Raw genomic sequence first — 18,241 nt, 5'->3', positions numbered from 1 at the left:
GACAACACCCGAAAACACTGAAAAAGGGACTAAAGCAATCAGTGCACAGAACACCACTGAAACAGTTTGAGGCAAAGCAGCAAAATCGGCACAACACCAAAATACCTGGATCATTATGTACAGAAATAAGAAATCATTAACACTGGACACTTGGATAAATAAACATTAAGACAAGGTTTTAGTTGTTAGAAACATAGAAACATAGAAAATAGGTGCAGGAGTAGGCCATTCGGCCCTTCTAGCCTGCACCGCCATTCAATGAGTTCATGGCTGAACATGCAACTTCAGTACCCCATTCCTGCTTTCTCGCCATACCCCTTGATCTCCCTAGTGGTAAGGACTACATCTAACTCCTTTTTGAATATATTTAGTGAATTGGCCTCAACAACTTTCTGTGGTAGAGAATTCCACAGGTTCACCACTCTCTGGGTGAAGAAGTTTCTCCTCATCTCGATCCTAAATGGCTTACCTCTTATCCTTAGACTGTGCCCCTGGTTCTGGACTTCCCCAACATTGGGAACATTCTTCCTGCATCTAACCTGTCTAAACCCGTCAGAATTTTAAACGTTTCTATGAGGTCCCCTCTCATTCTTCTGAACTCCAGTGAATACAAGCCCAGTTGATCCAGTCTTTCTTGATATGTCAGTCCCGCCATCCCGGGAATCAGTCTGGTGAACCTTCGCTGCACTCCCTCAATAGCAAGAATGTCCTTCCTCAAGTTAGGAGACCGAAACTGTGCACAATACTCCAGGTGTGGCCTCACCAAGGCCCTGTACAACTGTAGTAACACCTCCTTGCCCTCGTACTCAAATCCTCTTGCTATGAAGGCCAACATGCCATTTGCTTTCTTAACCGCCTGCTGTACCTGCATGCCAACCTTCAATGACTGATGTACCATGACACCCAGGTCTCGTTGCACCTCCCCTTTTCCTCATCTGTCACCATTCAGATAATAGTCTGTCTCTCTGTTTTTACCACCAAAGTGGATAACCTCCCATTTATCCACATTATCCTTCATCTGCCATGCATTTGCTCACTCACCTAACCTATCCAAATCACTCTTCAGCCTCATAGCATCCTCCTCGCAGCTCACACTGCCACCCAACTTCGTGTCATCTGCAAATTTGGAGATACTACATTTAATCCCCTCGTCTAAATCATTAATGTACAATGTAAACAGCTGGGGCCCCAGCACAGAACCTTGCGGTACCCGACTCATCACTACCTGCCATTCTGAAAAGTACCCATTTACTCCTGCTCTTTACTTCCTGTCTGCCAACCAGTTCTCAATCCACGTCAGTACACTACCCCCAATCCCATGTGCTTTAACTTTGCACATTAATCTCTTGTGTGGGACCTTGTCGAAAGCCTTCTGAAAGTCCAAATACACCACATCAACTGGTTCTCCCTTGTCCACTCTACAGAAAACATCCTCAAAAAATTCCAGAAGATTTGTCAAGCATGATTTCCCTTTCACAAATCCATGCTGACTTGGACCTATCATGTCACCTCTTTCCAAATGCGCTACTATGACATCCTTAATAATTGATTCCATCATTTTACCCACTACTGATGTCAGGCTGACCGGTCTATAATTCCCTGTTTTCTCTCTCCCTCCTTTTTTAAAAAGTGGGGTTACATTGGCTACCCTCCAGTCCATAGGAACTGATCCAGAGTCTATGGAATGTTGGAAAATGACTGTCAATGCATCCGTTATTTCCAAGAGCACCTCCTTAAGTACTCTGGGATGCAGACCATCAGGCTCTGGAGATTTATCTGCCTTCAATCCCATCAATTTCCCCAACACAATTTCCTGATTAATAAGGATTTCCCTCAGTTCCTCCTTCTTACTAGACCCTCCGACCCCTTTTATATCCGGAAGGTTGTTTGTGTTCTCCTTAATGAACACCGAACCAAAGTACTTGTTCAATTGGTCTGCCATTTCTTTGTTCCCAGTTATGACTTCCCCTGATTCTGACTGCAGGGAACCTACATTTGTCTTTACTAACCTTTTTCTCTTTACATATCTATAGAAGCTTTTGCAGTCCATTTTAATGTTCCCTGTAAGCTTCCTCTCGTACTCTATTTTCCCTGCTCTAATCAAACCCTTTGGCCTCCTCTGCTGACTTCTAAATTTCTCCCAGTCCCCGGGTTCACTGCTATTTCTGGCCAAGTTTTACACCACTTCCTTGGCTTTAATACTGTCCCTGATTTCCCTTGATAGCCATGGTTAAGCCACCTTCCCTTTTTTATTTTTACGCCAGACAGGGATGTACAATTGTTGTCGTTCATCCATGCAGTCTCTAAATGTCTGCCATTGCCCATCCACTGTCAACACCTTAAGTATCATTCGCCAATCTATCCTAGCCAATTCACGCCTCATACCTTCAAAGTTACCCTTATTTAAGTTCTGGACCATGGTCTCTGAATTAACTGTTTCATTCTCCATTCTAATGTAGAATTCCACCATATTATGGGCACTCTTCCCCAAGGGGCCTCGCACAACGAGATTGCTAATTAATCCTCTCTCATTACACAACACGCAGTCTAAGATGGCCTCCCCCCTAGTTGGTTCCTCGACATATTGCTCTAGAAAACCATCCCTTATGCACTCCAAGAAATCCTCCTCCACTGTATTGTTTCCAGTTTGGTTAGCCTAATCTATATGCGTATTAAAGTCACCCATGGGTAACTGCTGCACCTTTATTGCATAAACCCCTAATTTCCTGTTTGCTGCCCTCCGCAACATCACTACTACTGTTTGGAGGTCTGTACACAACTCCCACTAGCGTTTTCTGCCCTTTGGTATTCCGTAGCTCCACCCATACCGATTCCACATCATCATGGCTAAGCCTTTCCTTACAATTGCATTAATTTCCTTTTTAACCAGCAACGCCTCCATTTCCTTTATGTCTATCCTTCCTAAATGTTGAATACCCTTGGATGTTGAGTTCCCAGCCTTGGTCACCCTGGAGCCATGTCTCCGTGATGCCAACCACATCGTATCCATTAACTGCTATCTGCACAGTTAATTCATCCACCTTATTCCGAATACTCCTCGCATTGAGGCACAGAGCCTTCAGGCTTGCCTTTTCAACACACTTTGACCCTTTAGAATTTTGCTGCAAAGTGGCCCTTTTTGTTTTTTGCCTTGGGTTTCTCTGCCCTCCACTTTTATTCATCTCCTTTCTGTCTCATGCCTCTGTCTCCATTTTGGTTCCTTCTGTCTGCCTGCATTGGTTCCCATCCCCCTGCCATATTAGTTTATGTCCTCCCCAACAGCACTAGCACACACTCCCCCGAGGACATTGGTTCCGCTCCTGCCTAGGTGCAGACCGTCTGGTTTGTACTGGTCCCACCTCCCCCAGAACCGGTTCCAATGCCCCAGGAATTTGAATCCCTCCCTGCTGCACCACTGCTCAATCCACTTATTCATCTGAGCTATCCTGCGATTCCAACTCTGACTAACACATGGCACAGGTAGCAATCCTGAGATTACTACTTTTGAGGTCCTACTTTTTAATTTAACTCCTTGCTCCTTAAATTCATCTCGTAGAACCTCATCCCGTTTTTTACCTATATCGTTGGTACCAATGTGCACCACGACAACTGGCTGTTCACCCTCCCTTTTCAAAATATCCTGCACCCGCTCCAAGACATCCTTGACCCTTGCACCAGGGAGGCAACATACCATCCTGGAGTCTCGGTTGCGGCCGCAGAAACGCCTATCCATTCCCCTTACAATTGAATCCCCTATCACTATCGCTCTCCCACTCTTTTTCCTGCCCTCCTGTGCAGCAGAGCCAGCCATGGTGCCATGAACTTGGCTGCTGCTGCTCGGCCCTGATGAGTCATCCCCCTCAACAGTACTCAAAGCGGTGTATCTGCTTTGCAGGGGGATGACCGCATGGGATCCCTGCACTACCTTCCTTGCACTGCTCTCCCTGTTGGTCTTCCATTCCCTATCTGTCTGTGGACCCTTTACCTGCGGTAAGACCAACTCACTAAACGTGCTATTCACGTCATTCTCAGCATCGTGGATGCTCCAGAGTGAATCCACCTTCAGCTCCAATTCCGCAACATGGTCCATCAGGAGCTGGAGGTGGATACACTTCCTGCACACGTAGTCGTCAGGGACACTGGAGACATCCCTGATTTCCCACATGGTACAGGAGGAGCATAACACAAGTTTGAGTTCTCCTGCCATGAATTAACTCTTCGATTAACTTAAATTGGCAACGATGCTAAAGGTTACTTACTGATGAAGAAAAAAGAAAAGCTACTCACCAATCACCAGCCATTCACTTACCCCCTTGGCTGTGACGTCACCTTTTTATTTCTTTCTACTTCTTTTTTGCCCTCTCCCTGTAGCTGCACCAGCTGGCCTCTTGTAGGCCTCTCCCCGATCCCGGACTCACGTCTCTCCGACGCACCTCCCTACGCCTCTCGCAGCCTCTTATCGATCCTGGACTCGCGTCTCTCCGACGCACCTCCCTATGCCTCTCGCCTCCTATTGTAGGCCTCGCGCCGACCCCGGACTCACGCCTCTCCGTCGCACCTCCCGACGCCTCTCGCAGCCTCTTGTAGGCCTCGCGCCGACCCCGGACTCCTAAACTTGTAGTTGTTTAAGACATGTATTCATAAGAAATTAATTACCAGTTTATGTTGCATTTCACTGTAATCCACTTTGTTTCTTGTGGAAGGAAAGGTGCAACGTTTGAAGGTACCGCCTCCTCTAGTTAGGAGGCATAGCGCCCTCGATCTGTAGCGGGAAACCTCGTGTGTATGAGGATCACCATTTTAACTGCACATTGCTGACTGAGCTCCAGGATAAAGAGAGTTAAATTGAACTTCAGAGTTGTTCAAGAGACAATAAATACTGTCACCTTCCACAACAGCGTTTCCAATATGTTTACCTTTTTCCTCAACCGAGGATTCTCCTCCACCGTGGTTGATAGGGCCCTCGATTGTGTCCGTTCCACTTCCTGTACTTCTGCCCTCGCCCCTACCCCTCCCTCCAAGAACCACAATAGGGTTTGCCTTGTCCTTAGCTTCCACCCCACCAGCCTCCACATTCAACGGATCATCCCCTGCCATTTCTGCCACCTCCAGTAGGATGCCAACACCAAACACATCTTCCCCTCCCCTCCTTTTTAAGCATGCTGAAGGGAGTGATCCCCCCGTGACACCCTGGTCCACTATTCAATCACCCCCAACACCCCCTCCACTTCCCACGGTGCCCTCCCAGGCAGGCGCAAATGATGCAATATCTGTCCTTTCATCTCCTCCCTTCCCAGCATTCAAGGCCCCAAACACTCCTTCCAAATGAAACAGCAATTTACTTGCACTTCTTCAATTTAGTATACTGTATTTGCTGCTCACATTGCAGTCTCCTCTACCCCGGGAGACAAAATGCAGATGAGGTGATCACCTTGCTGCACACCTCAGTTCAGTCTGCAAGCGTGACCCTGAGCTTCTGATCGCTTGCTATTTTAATTATCCATCCCATTCCTACTCTGACCTCTCTCTGCAGCCTCCTACGCTGTTCTAATGAAACTCAACGGAAGCTCGAGGAACAGGACCTCATCTTTCGATTGGGCACGTTACCGTTCTTCAGGGCTCAACATCAAGTTCAACAATTTCAGACCATAACCACTGGTCCCATTTTTTCGGACGGTTGGTGGTGGTGATGGTCCTGCTGTTGCCTTTTACAGCTCCTGTAGACCCATCTTGTATCTTTACTTGTCCAATTTCTACCCCCTTTAGCCCTGCACCACCATCCCTTTTGTCATTTAATCACGCCTGCCTTCAACCCTATCACAGACCTTCCCTGTTGTTCTTTCCTCCCCTCCCCGCTTTTCCCTGCCCCTGTACTTGCTTTACACATGTCATATCTCTAACCATTGGCAGTTCTGAGTAAAGGTCATCGACCTAAGAACATAAGAACATAAGAATTAGGAACAGGAGTAGGGCATCTAGCCCCTCAAGCCTGCTCCGCCATTCAATAAGATCATGGCTGATCTGGCCGTGGACTCAGCTCCACTTACCCGCCCTCTCCCCGTAACCCTTAATTCCCTTATTGGTTAAAAATCTATCTATCTGTGACTTGAATACATTCAATGAGCTAGCCTCAATTGCTTCCTTGGGCAGAGAATTCCACAGATTCACAACCCTCTGGGAGAAGAAATTCCTTCTCAACTCGGTTTTAAATTGGCTCCCCCGTATTTTGAGGCTGTGCCCCCTAGTTCTAGTCTCCCCTACCAGTGGAAACAACCTCTCTGCCTCTAACTTGTCTATCCCTTTCATGATTTTAAATGTTTCTATAAGATCACCCCTCATCCTTCTGAACTCCAACGAGTAAAGACCCAGTCTACTCAATCTATCATCATAAGGTAACGCCCTCATCTCCGGAATCAGCCGAGTTAATCATCTCTGTATCCACTCAAAAGCTAGTATATCCTTCCTTAAGTAAGGTGACCGAAACTGCATGCAGTACTCCAGGTGCGGCCTCACCAATACCCTGTACAGTTGCAGAAGGATCTCCCTGCTTTTGTACTCCATCCCTCTCGCAATAAAGGCCAACATTCCAATCGCCTTCCTGATTACCTGCTGCACCTGCAAACTAATTTTTTGGGTTTCACGTACAAGGACCCCAGGTCCCTCTGCACCTCAGCATGTTGTAATTTCTCCCCATTCCAAATAATATTCCCTTTTACTGTTTTTTTTCCCCAAGGTGGATGACCTCACACTTTCCGACATTGTATTCCATCTGCCAAACCTTAGCCCATTCGCTTAACCTGTCCAAATCTCTTTGCAGCCTTTCTGTGTCCTCTACACAATCCGCTTTCCCACTAACCTTTGTGTCATCTGCAAATTTTGTTACACTACACTCTGTTCCCTCTTCCAGGTCATCTATGTATATTGTAAACAGTTGTGGTCCCAGCACCGATTCCTGTGGCACACCACTAACCACCGATTTCCAACCCGAAAAGGACCCATTTATCCCGACTCTCTGTTTTCTGTTCGCCAGCCAATTCTCTATCCATGCTAATATATTTCCTCTGACTCCGCGTATCTTTATCTTCTGCAGTAACCTTTTGTGTGGCACCTTATCGAATGCCTTTTGGAAATCTAAATACACCACATCCATCGGTACACCTCTATCCACCATGCTCGTTATATCCTCAAAGAATTCTAGTAAATTAGTTAAACATGATTTCCCCTTCATGAATCCATGCTGCGTCTGCTTGATTGCACTATTCCTATCTTGATGTCCCGCTATTTCTTCCTTCATGATAGTTTCAAGAAATTACCCCACTACAGATGTTAAACTAACCGGCCTATAGTTACCTGCCTTTTGTCTGCTCCCTTTTCCAATTCGCTCCTCAGAGACCAGAGAATTTTCGTAGATTATAACGAATGCATCTGCTATAACTTCTGCCATCTCTTTTAATACCCTGGGATGCATTTCTTCAGGACCAGGGGACTTGTCTACCTTCAGTCCCATTAGCATGTCCAGCACTACCCTCCTAGTGATAGTGATTGTCTCAAGGTCCTCCCTTTCCACATTCCTGTGACCAACAATTTTTGGCATGGTTTTTGTGTCTTCCACTGTGTAGACCGAAGCAAAATAATTGTTTAAGGTCTCAGCCATTTACACATTTCCCATTATTAAATCCCCCTTCTCATCTTCCAAGGGACCAACATTTACTTTATTCACTCTTTTCCATTTTAATTATCTGTAAAAGCTTTTACTATCTGTTTTTATGTTTTGCGTAAGTTTACCTTCGTAATCTATCTTTCCTTTCTTTATTGCTTTTTTAGTCATTCTTTGCTGATGTTTAAAATTTTCCCAATCCTCTAGTTTCCCACTAACATTGGCCACCTTATACGCATTGGTTTTAAATTTGATACTCTCCTTTATTTCCTTGGTTATCCACGGCTGGTTATCCCTTCTCTTACCGCCCTTCTTTTTCACTGGAATATATTTTTGTTGCGCACTATGAAAGAGCTCCTTAAAAGTCCTCCACTGTTCCTCAATGGTGCCACCGTTTAGTCTAATTTTCCAGTCTACTTTAGCCAACTCTGCCCTCATCCCACTGTACTCCTCTTTGTTTAAGCATAGTACGCTCGTTTCTGACACAACTTCCTCGCCCTCAATCTGTATTACAAATTCAACCATACTGTGATCACTCATTCCGAGAGGATCTTTTACGAGGAGATCGTTTATTTTTCCTGTCTCATTACACAGGACCAGATCAATGATAGCTTGCTCCCTTGTCGGTTCTGTTACATACTATTCTAAGAAACAATCCCGTATGCATTCTATGAATTCCTCCTCCAGGCTACCCCGTGCGATTTGAGTTGACCAATCGATATGTAGGTTAAAATCCCCCATGACTACTGCCGTTCCTTTTTCACATGCCTCTATTATTCCCTTGATTATTGCCCGCCCCACCGTGAAGTTATTATTTGGTGGCCTATAAACTACGCCCACCAGTGACTTTTTCCCTTTAATATCTCTAATCTCCACCCACAATGATTCAACATTTTGTTCATTAGAGCCAATATCATCTCTCACAAGTGCCCTGATATCATCCTTTATTAACAGAGCTACCCCACCTCCTTTCCCTTCTTGTCTATCTTTCCGAATCGTCAGATACCCCTAGATGTTTAATTCCCAGTCTTGGCCACCCTGCAACCATGTTTCTGTAATCGCCACCAAATCATACCCATTTGTAACGATTTGTGCCGTCAACTCATTTACTTTATTTCGAATGCTGCGTGCATTTATGTAGAGTGTTTTAATCCTCGTTTTTAAACCATGATTTTTAGTTTTGACCCCTCCTGCAGCCCCTTTATATTCATTAACTTTGTTTTTCTCTCCACTGATGCTGCCACACTTTCTGTTTTTATTCCCTACCCTCTGTCTTCTACCACCCAACCAATCACCTAACAGGGTCAATAATTTACCTTCAATTCCATGAACTTCAGCCAACAGTCCTTTATGTAGAACCTTATCGCATGCCTTCAAAAAGTCCATATAAGCTACATCCATAGACATTCCCCTGTCAACTACTTTAGTTACCTCCTCAAAAAATTTAATTAGGTTCTTTCGACATGATCTACCCTTTATAAATCCATATTGGCTCTCTGTCATCAGCTCAAATTTCTCTAAATGCTCAGTCTGATACAAGTTTATAACCCATCTTTACCACCTTGAAGAACAAATAGTTCAAATCTATTTGGTTGTCCATCATTCACCAACTTCTGCCTCAGTGTCAAATGTTAAACTATTGAACATTCTGAATTGTTTTGATTAATTCATGCGCTTTGGGTTGGTGAGGAAATATTCCAGCACCTGATCACTATCCGACGACTGCTGGTAGAAGGGTGCATGTTGACAGGATGTGCTGTAAAGGGTTAATGGCTTGTGAAGGGTTAATATCCTCACTGAAGCAACAGTCACAAGAGCCAATCTTGTTAATGGCTTCACTTCCTGGACCATTATAAATGTGTTCGTTAGTTAATACTTGCTGTCTGCAAAACACAAATACTCAATCACCAGGACCAGTCTTGTTGATGGCTTTACACAAAGGCCCAGTCTTTAAGGCCAGATTTGTTGATGACCTTACTGAGTGGACTATTGTAAATGTGTTGCCTAGTTAATGCTTTCTGTCTGAGAGACACGGTCACAAAGGACAGAGGAGATGGGAGCAGATCCTGAGATTGGAATCTGATCATTCAATCATCAACTGCACAGGGCAAAGCCCGAACAGCCATCAATGAGGAATATAATAATGTTTATTGTTTACTTTTTCTCTCAAAAAAGCGTTGTAGAGCTGTTACATTGTGAGTGGCTTAGCCAGTCACATGATGTTCAATAAAAGATGTTCAATGAGGAATGTGACCATTGTATATTGAAGAAGGGGAAAAGAAAGTTAAGTTCCAGACCCCTCGCCACACGAAGGAGATGAGTGCAAGGAAGGAAGAGAGTGTGACCAGAGGGGCATCCCACGTCAGCACTTTCCATCGTCCTTGGTTGTCCGGGAAGTATGGAGGCTGCACCATGTCGCCTCTACAGTCCGGGGGTGGCCAGGTCCCTTGCAGCTCCAAAGAGATGTGAATTCTCCTCTACTCCCCTAAGAAAGGAATGGGAGCGCCTATTGTCGCCAGCAGCCTGATAGAGAGAAACAGGGCGTCAGCGGGCTGTACCATGTTGGCCCTCCAGTATGGGGGGGCGGGGGGTCAGATTGAGCAGCGCGCGGCCGCCATGTTAATGGTTTTGGCGGGAAGCCGCCGCGGCCGCCATCTTGATGATCGCGGGATGGGCACTGGCGGCCGTGGGTTAGATTTATTTGTGTTTTAGGGGCTGGGTCGCTGCTGTGGTAAAGTGGGGGAGGGATGGTGGGGTTTTTGCCGCCCACACACCGTCTGAGGGAGCGGAGGCTCGGCCGCCATGTTGAGGAGATGGCGCCTCCTCCCCCGGGCCGGGCCCCGACACTCTGGCAGCAGGTCGCTGCAATCCGGGCCGGGCCTTTCAGGGCCCTGAGCTTCGCTTGTGGCTGCTTTACTTTCCCAGATATTTTAAACGTGAGTTAAAAAACAAATGCCTTATAAAATATTGCTCGTTATATTTAACTTGGTGTCGTTCGCTTAATACAGCTGACAGTGGGTTTATCACAAAGTCAACCTTTTACATCCCATTCTCAATCCAGCACCTCTGAGAAACCCCACTTTAAATTCCTGGAATTCACTTAAAAAATATACAAACCTATTTTTTCTGGTTACATTGGGCGGGATAGCTGTTTGTCGGCCGGCACGGACACGATGGGCCGAATGGCCTCCTGTGCTGTAAATTTCTGATTCTGTGATTTCTGTGAAGTAAAACCTGTGGTTTAACCAAGTCATTACTGACCAAGTTTGTATAATGCATGCTGAATGTGTTAATAAACTTTCTGGTTTACTAAAGCGAGTAACCGTGTCACCATTTATGCCAGTGGGATCTAAGTAAATAAGGGCATTTAAAATTCCCTCCAGTGCTTGGCCAGGTTTGGGCTCAGCTCTGATTCTCCCTGCAGGGGCCTGTTGATGCTGACTGTCTGGGCTCACACATGAATGGCCATTTGGGGGAGGTGTAGGATACCCTGCATCTGTAAAACCACACTCCAGCACCGAGTCATTCCTTTCAGTTGATGAGCAGGGTCAAGGAAGAACATTTGTAGAAAAACAAGATGCATTCTGGCATATTGAACAGGTGTATAAAATCATTTGTCTCATCTACTCCTGCTCTCCTGTAGTTACCTTACACCTGCATATGGTAGCTTGCTTTTTTATCTTGCCTATGATACTGGCTGAAGTTTAAAAAGAATTGAGGTACCATGTTGGTGTAGTGCTTTGGTTATCAACACATAGCAACATTGGATGCTGGTACACAAGTTAAAATTGCCACTCCGCTGAATTTCTGGTCTCGCTTGCATGAATGCAAAGAGGTTCTGAGTGAAGGCAGGAATGGAAAGTTGGCGAAAGGGTCACATTTAAACATCTGAGTCGTACTTTAAGGAGTTTTAAAGTGAAATTCATTGATCTGTTCTGAGCAGGAAATATAGGATTATCAGCTCTGGCTAGACTTATTCCTGGAGGCTTCAATGTATGACTACTGGCCTCGCCCAGTCAAACAGCCCTTTTCCTGCATCTCCAATATTTTTATAATAAAATGTATTCTAAGAAAACGGGGGGCGAAAACCCACCATTTTCTTTAATCTTTAATTCTTGGAGATTCCAGGATAATCCTGGAGGGTTGGCAACCATGAGAAAATAAGATCCTCAATAAGAAACCTTGCATAGAATACGTGTGGGTTCACAGTTAGATCTTTCTTTTCATTTTATTTTATTTTTGTTTAAATGTGATACAAAGAGCTCTTTACCCTTTCTCTCCCAAACTTCATCTGGAGAGTGGAAGTTCAGGAGGGGATCCATTAGAATGTAAATAATTCTAAACTGTAACTCATCTGCGAAGCGACCCAAGCAATGTGACAGGAGAAAGGGTGCTGTTGATTGTAGTTTCTGCTGCACCCTATCTTTGCCAGTTTCAGTGCAGAGGGATTTAAAGGGGCTGCTCCTGAAATTCTGGCTGCACTTCAGTCCCACACTCCTGATCTTCGGGCACCCTGTGATAGGGGAGCGGGTAGGTCCGAGGGCCTCCTCGTAGGACTGCTCCTGGGCACGGCCAAGGGGGCCATCTCAGCCGGTCGAGGGGGTCGTTCAGCCAGACTGCCTGCCTCTCTTCCGCGCATACATCCGGTCCAGGGTGTCCTTGGAGATGGAGCATGCGGTGTCCACCGGTACGCTCGCGGCCTTCCGCGAGAGGTGGGCACCGGAGGTACTGGAGTGCATCATCACGCCCGGCAACCAAATTTTAATTTGATTTTATGTTTTTAAGTTAATTTGTTTTAATTGCCGGTGCTTTTAGTGTCCCCCTCCCCTTTTATAGGGGGCACTTGGAGAAAAATTTGATTCTGTGCCCAAAAATACCCCCAAAAAATAAAAAAAAAAGGCCCTTGTAAATGTTGGTGTTTCCCGCAGATCGGGGGGCACGGTTTAATGTTTTTTGTTTACTCCTAAAAGAGTTTCAGTGCAGAGGGGATTTACTAAACTGCTAAATTAAAAGATGGTTAATCCTAATTTCAACCCAGTTTATCTTTCCAGCCAGATCATGAGAACACATTGGAGGCACCTAAAGGAGTTGGGAGCTTATTACAAAGGAGCATCGAAAGCCTGTGCTCCATTCTATGGCCGGTGGGAATGCAGGCTGCCAAGTCCAAGACATGCTGAGGGAACACCAGGGTTATTAGGAGCAGATTTCTCAGATGGGAGGTCATTTTAAGGGCAAGATTTGGAGGTTTGTAGACCATTTATGACCCATTTTTGGAAACTTTTTTTTTCCTGTTGGCACTTAAATTTTCATGAGCCATTGTGGCAGTTATCGTGGATTATAATTTATTTTTCCCCAGCTCCAATTGGTTTGTCAGTGGGAAACCTCCAAATTACCATGTTTGGAGGAATAGAATAGTACGCCAGACAAGAGGTGCTCTCTGCCAGCTCCCATACATCCTCTTTTATGTAGAAATGACCTTACTTTGGCAGGTGTAGTGCTGGTGGAGGCTCCACGTTTAAAGAAAGCATCACTAGACCATCCATAGTAGCTTCACCATGACATTTGAGTAGGCTAGGCCTATATTCCTTAGAGTTTAGAAGAATGAGTGGTGATCTCATTGAAACATCTAAAATCTTTAAGGGGCTTGACAGGGTAGATTATGGGGGAATGCTTCTCCTGGCTGGGGAGTCTAGAACTGGGGGTTCACAGTCTCAGAATAAGGGGCAGTCATTTAGGACAGAGATGAGCAGGCATTTTTTCACTCAGAGTTCTGAGTCTTTGGAATTCTCTCCCCCAGAAAGCTGTGGATGCTCAGTTGTTGAATATATTCAAGACAGAGATTGATAGATTTTTGGATACTAAGGGAATGTGGGGATAGTGCGGGAAGGTGGAGTTGAAGTAGATCAGCCATGATCTTGAATGGCGGAGAAGGCTCAAATGGCCAAACGGTCCACTTCTACTGCTAATTATGTTCTTATGAATGTTTAATTGGCTATTATGCTGAGTGGGGTGGTTCATAACCATTCACAGCATATGAGTTCGATGTCCCTCCGTATAAAAATGACTCCTAACAGTTATTTAAAGGGCACTTGTAAGGTTCACTGGGAGCTATCTTATGAGATTAAGAACTTGAGATGATGTATCTTATGCACAAAGCAAAGTTAATTTATTTCATATATCAGTGTCATAGAGTAATACAATGCAGCTGCATGTGATCATCAGCAACATGATCAAATCAACCTTCACAATTTAATATGGTATGGCTGCAGGTAACATCAACCTTCACATTCAACATGAAGAGCACATAATCTAAATTCTAGTCATTGCAATGCATGTAAATATTATTGTCAATACAACAGAATAAATTGTGTTGTTCCAGCCCCTTCTTGCAGAAGTTTAGTGATCAGATCTGGCTGGTTGGAGAAGTGAAAGAGTGAGAAATGGATAGTCTGACTTTTGTCCCGAGGTGGTGTGATTCACAGACAGCTGACACAACTCCGATGTAACTTTCAGCCAGTACTAGAAGTTTAGCCATTAGTCAGTATGATGTAAAGTGACTTTGAAACCGAACTAGACAAATTAACCGTTGATTTTATTTGAAATTTCCCCAAAAAAGCCTCCAATTGAATCGCATGCTCGGATTAAAATGGTGTTCAGAAATCCCTTGATTTTAGTTGAAACAAATGGAAAAGCATAGAAGGTAGATATTACTCCAATAGGAACATGAATGTTATTGTGTCAGCATGCCATGGTTGTACAGCAGTTTCTCAGTTTGCTCTTTGCTGCCCTCTACTTGTTTAGGGCATTTTGGAGAAATGCCTGAACTTTTGGCCACAAGTGGGTCTGAGCAGATGCGTGTGCCTTGGCATTCCCTTCCCACATTGAATGCATATCTATCAGAGTGGTAAGAGGCACAGCAAAAGAGGAAATATGGAGGCTGCAGGTAATGTCCAGCACCTGGATAACTGAGGAGCTCATACTTATCTTTGCCATGTTCTTTCATTCTTTTTATGGCTTCATCAGCATAGTACTTGCTTTTCCAGTTCTTATCATTATCTTCGACAATGAACAGGATGGCTCCCTCGGTGATTTTCTATTGGGATCACACTGCCCTTGTTAACTTCTTTCATGGCCTCAACTGTGTTTGCAACTCCTGATTCTGCAATTTGTATTCGGCTTGTAGACCAGTGGAAAGCAATTTATTTTTGAAACACAATCCAAATACACCACTTGTAATGCATCCATTGATAACAACAGCTGCTCTCACATCTGGTAGAAAGGTGACCATCGAGAGAACCAAATCTGCACCTTTTGCTATTCCCATTGCTCCAACACCAGGACCTTTAACCTGGAAGACATTTTTGAAATATTCATTAATGGCAACAAATACGTAAATAGCTCTAGACAATACGAGCATGAACCAGAAATAGGAAATAAACCACAGGGGTTAAGATTCTGTATTACCGCATGTCAGAGGCAATCCTATTATATACTTCCTATTTTTAAGGTTAATATGGCCTAAAAATATGACTGTGCAGTATCCATTTCTCTGGCACTAGATGGTCTCCTATGATGGCAGAACGTGCATGTTCGTTATGAGCTGAAAGTGCATCACCTGCCATAAAGGTTCAGGCTAAAAAAGACATCCAGGTTCCATGCCTGAACAGGCATTCAGTCCTTTTGCATATTCAAATAACAAGTCTAACACCCATTTTAAGCCCCGTCTGCAATATTAGGTTGCAGGAAAACCAGGTCTGCATGCAGCCTAATAGGCGGTCCTTAACAGGTTGCAGCCTGCAGCTGTCCCTTTATGTTCAGAATAACTCCCCAAGACTGTATATTGTAAGCTCAAACTGTTGTGACCTTGGTCTCTTTAATGTAACTCCGGAGTGAGGAAGCAGCATGGTAGACTATCTTTTGTACCTGCTTGCCCAGGGTGTGCAGGTCTCATACATGTGCACCCCCTGGTGGCAAGTCTTATACATTGGTAATGTTTATATACATAACATCATTCCCCCACCCCAAAGTCTTAGTTACAAGTTATTTACAAGTTGAGGTGATCCTGGGCTCTGCGTTCCCAGGTTGATCGCCTGAGTTGAAGTCCTGGCATGGGTGAGTCGGTCGGATCATTGCTGCACTGCAGTGTGGCTGGTCTGATTGGACTGTCAGGCATGGTGGGTTCATCCTCGTGGTTGACCGCGAGGTCGATTGCTGGTTGGGTGGGTCATTGATGGTAATGTCCTCTTCAAACTGTTCTTGGTTGTCAGTGAATCGCAGTTTGGTCTGATCCAAGTGCTTTCTGCACATTTGTCCATTCAAAAGTTTGACAACAAACACTCTTCCCCTCCTTGGCTAACACAGTGCCAGCAACCCATTTGGGACCATGACCGTAATTAAGAACAAACACAGGGCCATGAACCTCAATGTCATGTGATACAGCCGTACGATCGTGGTATAAGTTATGCCGGTGACGCCGGGTTTCTACATGATCATTGAGATCCGGGTGTACTAAGGAGAGCCTGGTTTTCACTGCTCTCCATTAGCAATTCTGTAGGGGGCATCCCGGTAAGCGAGTGGGATAGTGTGTGGTAGCTGAGCAGAATCCGAGATAACCGGGTCTGCAGGGAACCGTCCATCACGCGTTTCAAACTCTGATGGTGTGTACTGTCCGTTCCGCTTGACCATTGGATGCGGTCTTAAACGGCGCAGACCTGACATGCTTGATGGCATTGTGGTCATGAACTCGTTGAATTCCGAGCTGGTGAAACATGGTGCATTATCACTAACAAAGATGTCGGGCAAACCATGGGTGACGAACATGGCCCGGAGGCTTTCAATGGTGGCAACGGCACAAATCATTACAAATGGGTATGATTTGGTGGGCATTACAGAAACGTGGTTGCAGGGTGGCCAAGTCTGGGAATTAAACATACAGGGGTATCTGACAATTCAGAAAGATAGACAAGAAGGGAAAGGAGGTGGGGGGGTAGCTCTGTTAATAACGGATGATATCAGGGCAGTTGTGAGAGACGATATTGGCTCGAATGAACAAAATGTTGAATCATTGTGGGTGGAAATTAGAGATAGTAAGGGGAAAAAGTCACTGGTGGTAGTTTATAGGCCCCCAAATAATAACTTCACGGTGGGGCGGACAATAATCAAGGGAATAATGGAGGCATGTGAAAAAGGAACGGCAGTAATCATGGGGGATTTTAACCTACATATCGATTGGTCAAATCAAATCGCACGGGGTAGCCTTGAGGAAGAATTCGAGAATGCATACAGGATTGTTTCTTAGAACAGTATGTAACAGAACCGACAAGGGAGCAAGCTATCTTAGATCTGGTCCTGTGTAATGAGACAGGAATAATAAATGATCTCCTGGTAAAAGATCCTCTCGGAATGAGTGATCACAGTATGGTTGAATTTATAATACAGATTGAGGGTGAGGAAGTAGTGTCTCAAACGAGCGTACTATGCTTAAACAAAGGGGACTATAGTGGGTTGAGGGCAGAGTTGGCTTAAGCAGACTGGGAACACAGACTAAACGGTGGCACCATTGAGGAACAGTGGAGGACTTCTAAGGAGCTTTTTCAGAGTGCTCAACAAAAATATATTCAATGTGAAAAAGAAGGGCGGCAAGAGAAGCGATAACCAGCCATGGATAACCAAGGAAATAAAGGAGAGTATCAAATTAAAAACCAATGCGTATAAGGTGGCCAAGGTTAGTGGGAAACTAGAAGATTGGGAAAATTTTAAATGACAGCAAAGAATGACTAAGAAAGCAATAAAGAAAGGAAAGATAGATTACGAAAGTAAACTTGCGCAAAACATAAAAACAGATAGTAAAAGCTTTTACCGATATATAAAACGGAAGAGAGTGACTAAAGTAAATGTTGGTCCCTTAGAAGATGAGAAGGGGGATTTAATAATGGCTGAGACCTTAAACAATTATTTTGCTTCGGTCTTCACAGTGGAAGACACAAAAACCATGCCAAAAATTGCTGGTCACTGGAATGTGAGAAGGCAGGACCTTGAGATAATCACGATCACTAGCGGGGTAATGCTGGACAGGCTAATGGGACTCAAAGGTAGACAAGTCCCCTGGTCCTAATGAAATGCGTCCCAGGGTATTAAAAGAGATGGCGGAAGTTATAGCAGATGCATTCGTTATAATCTACCAAACTTCTCTGGACTCTGGGGAGGTATCAGCGGATTGGAAAGCAGCTAATATAACGCCTCATTTTTTTTAAAAAAAGAGGGCAGACAAAAGGCAGGTAACTATAGGTCGGTTAATTTAACATCTGCAGTGTGGAAAATGCTTGAAGTTATCATTAAGGAAGAAATAGCGGGATATCTAGATAGGAATAGTGCATTCAAGCAGACGCTACATGGATTCATGAAGGGGAAATCATGTTTAACTAATTTACTGGAATTCTTTGAGGCTATAACGAGCATGGTGGATAGAGGTGTACTGATGGATGTGGTGTATTTAGATTTCCAAAAGACATTCGATAAGGTGCCACACAAAAGGTTACTGCAGAAGATAAAGGTATGCGGAGTGAGAGGAAATGTATGAGCATG

At 44.6% G+C, this 18,241-nt stretch overlaps 1 protein-coding gene and 1 pseudogene across 7 annotated transcripts in view; one reads left to right on the top strand and one right to left on the bottom strand.

The window, feature by feature from the left end:
• Nucleotides 1–18,241, top strand: part of LOC139263147 (intelectin-1b-like) — a 393,914-nt gene that overhangs the window by 41,324 nt on the left and 334,349 nt on the right. For 3 of the 7 annotated variants that reach the window (XM_070878766.1, XM_070878765.1, XM_070878768.1), the window contains exon 1: nt 10,509–10,593. The exons of 2 other annotated variants lie outside the window; for them this stretch is intronic. The gene's annotated coding sequence lies outside the window, so the exon portion shown is untranslated. Of the gene's footprint in view, nt 1–10,507; nt 10,594–18,241 lie in introns of those variants that run through there. 2 more of the 7 variants (XM_070878771.1, XM_070878767.1) reach the window with 1 other exon arrangement.
• Nucleotides 14,400–18,241, bottom strand: part of LOC139262718 (peroxisomal succinyl-coenzyme A thioesterase-like) — a 74,529-nt pseudogene continuing 70,687 nt past the window's right edge.

Source organism: Pristiophorus japonicus, chromosome 4, assembly GCF_044704955.1.
Source record: "Pristiophorus japonicus isolate sPriJap1 chromosome 4, sPriJap1.hap1, whole genome shotgun sequence".
Taxonomy (NCBI): Eukaryota; Metazoa; Chordata; class Chondrichthyes; family Pristiophoridae; genus Pristiophorus; species Pristiophorus japonicus.
Note: the sequence above shows the minus strand (reverse complement) of the source record. Positions and strands in the feature narration are given on the sequence as shown.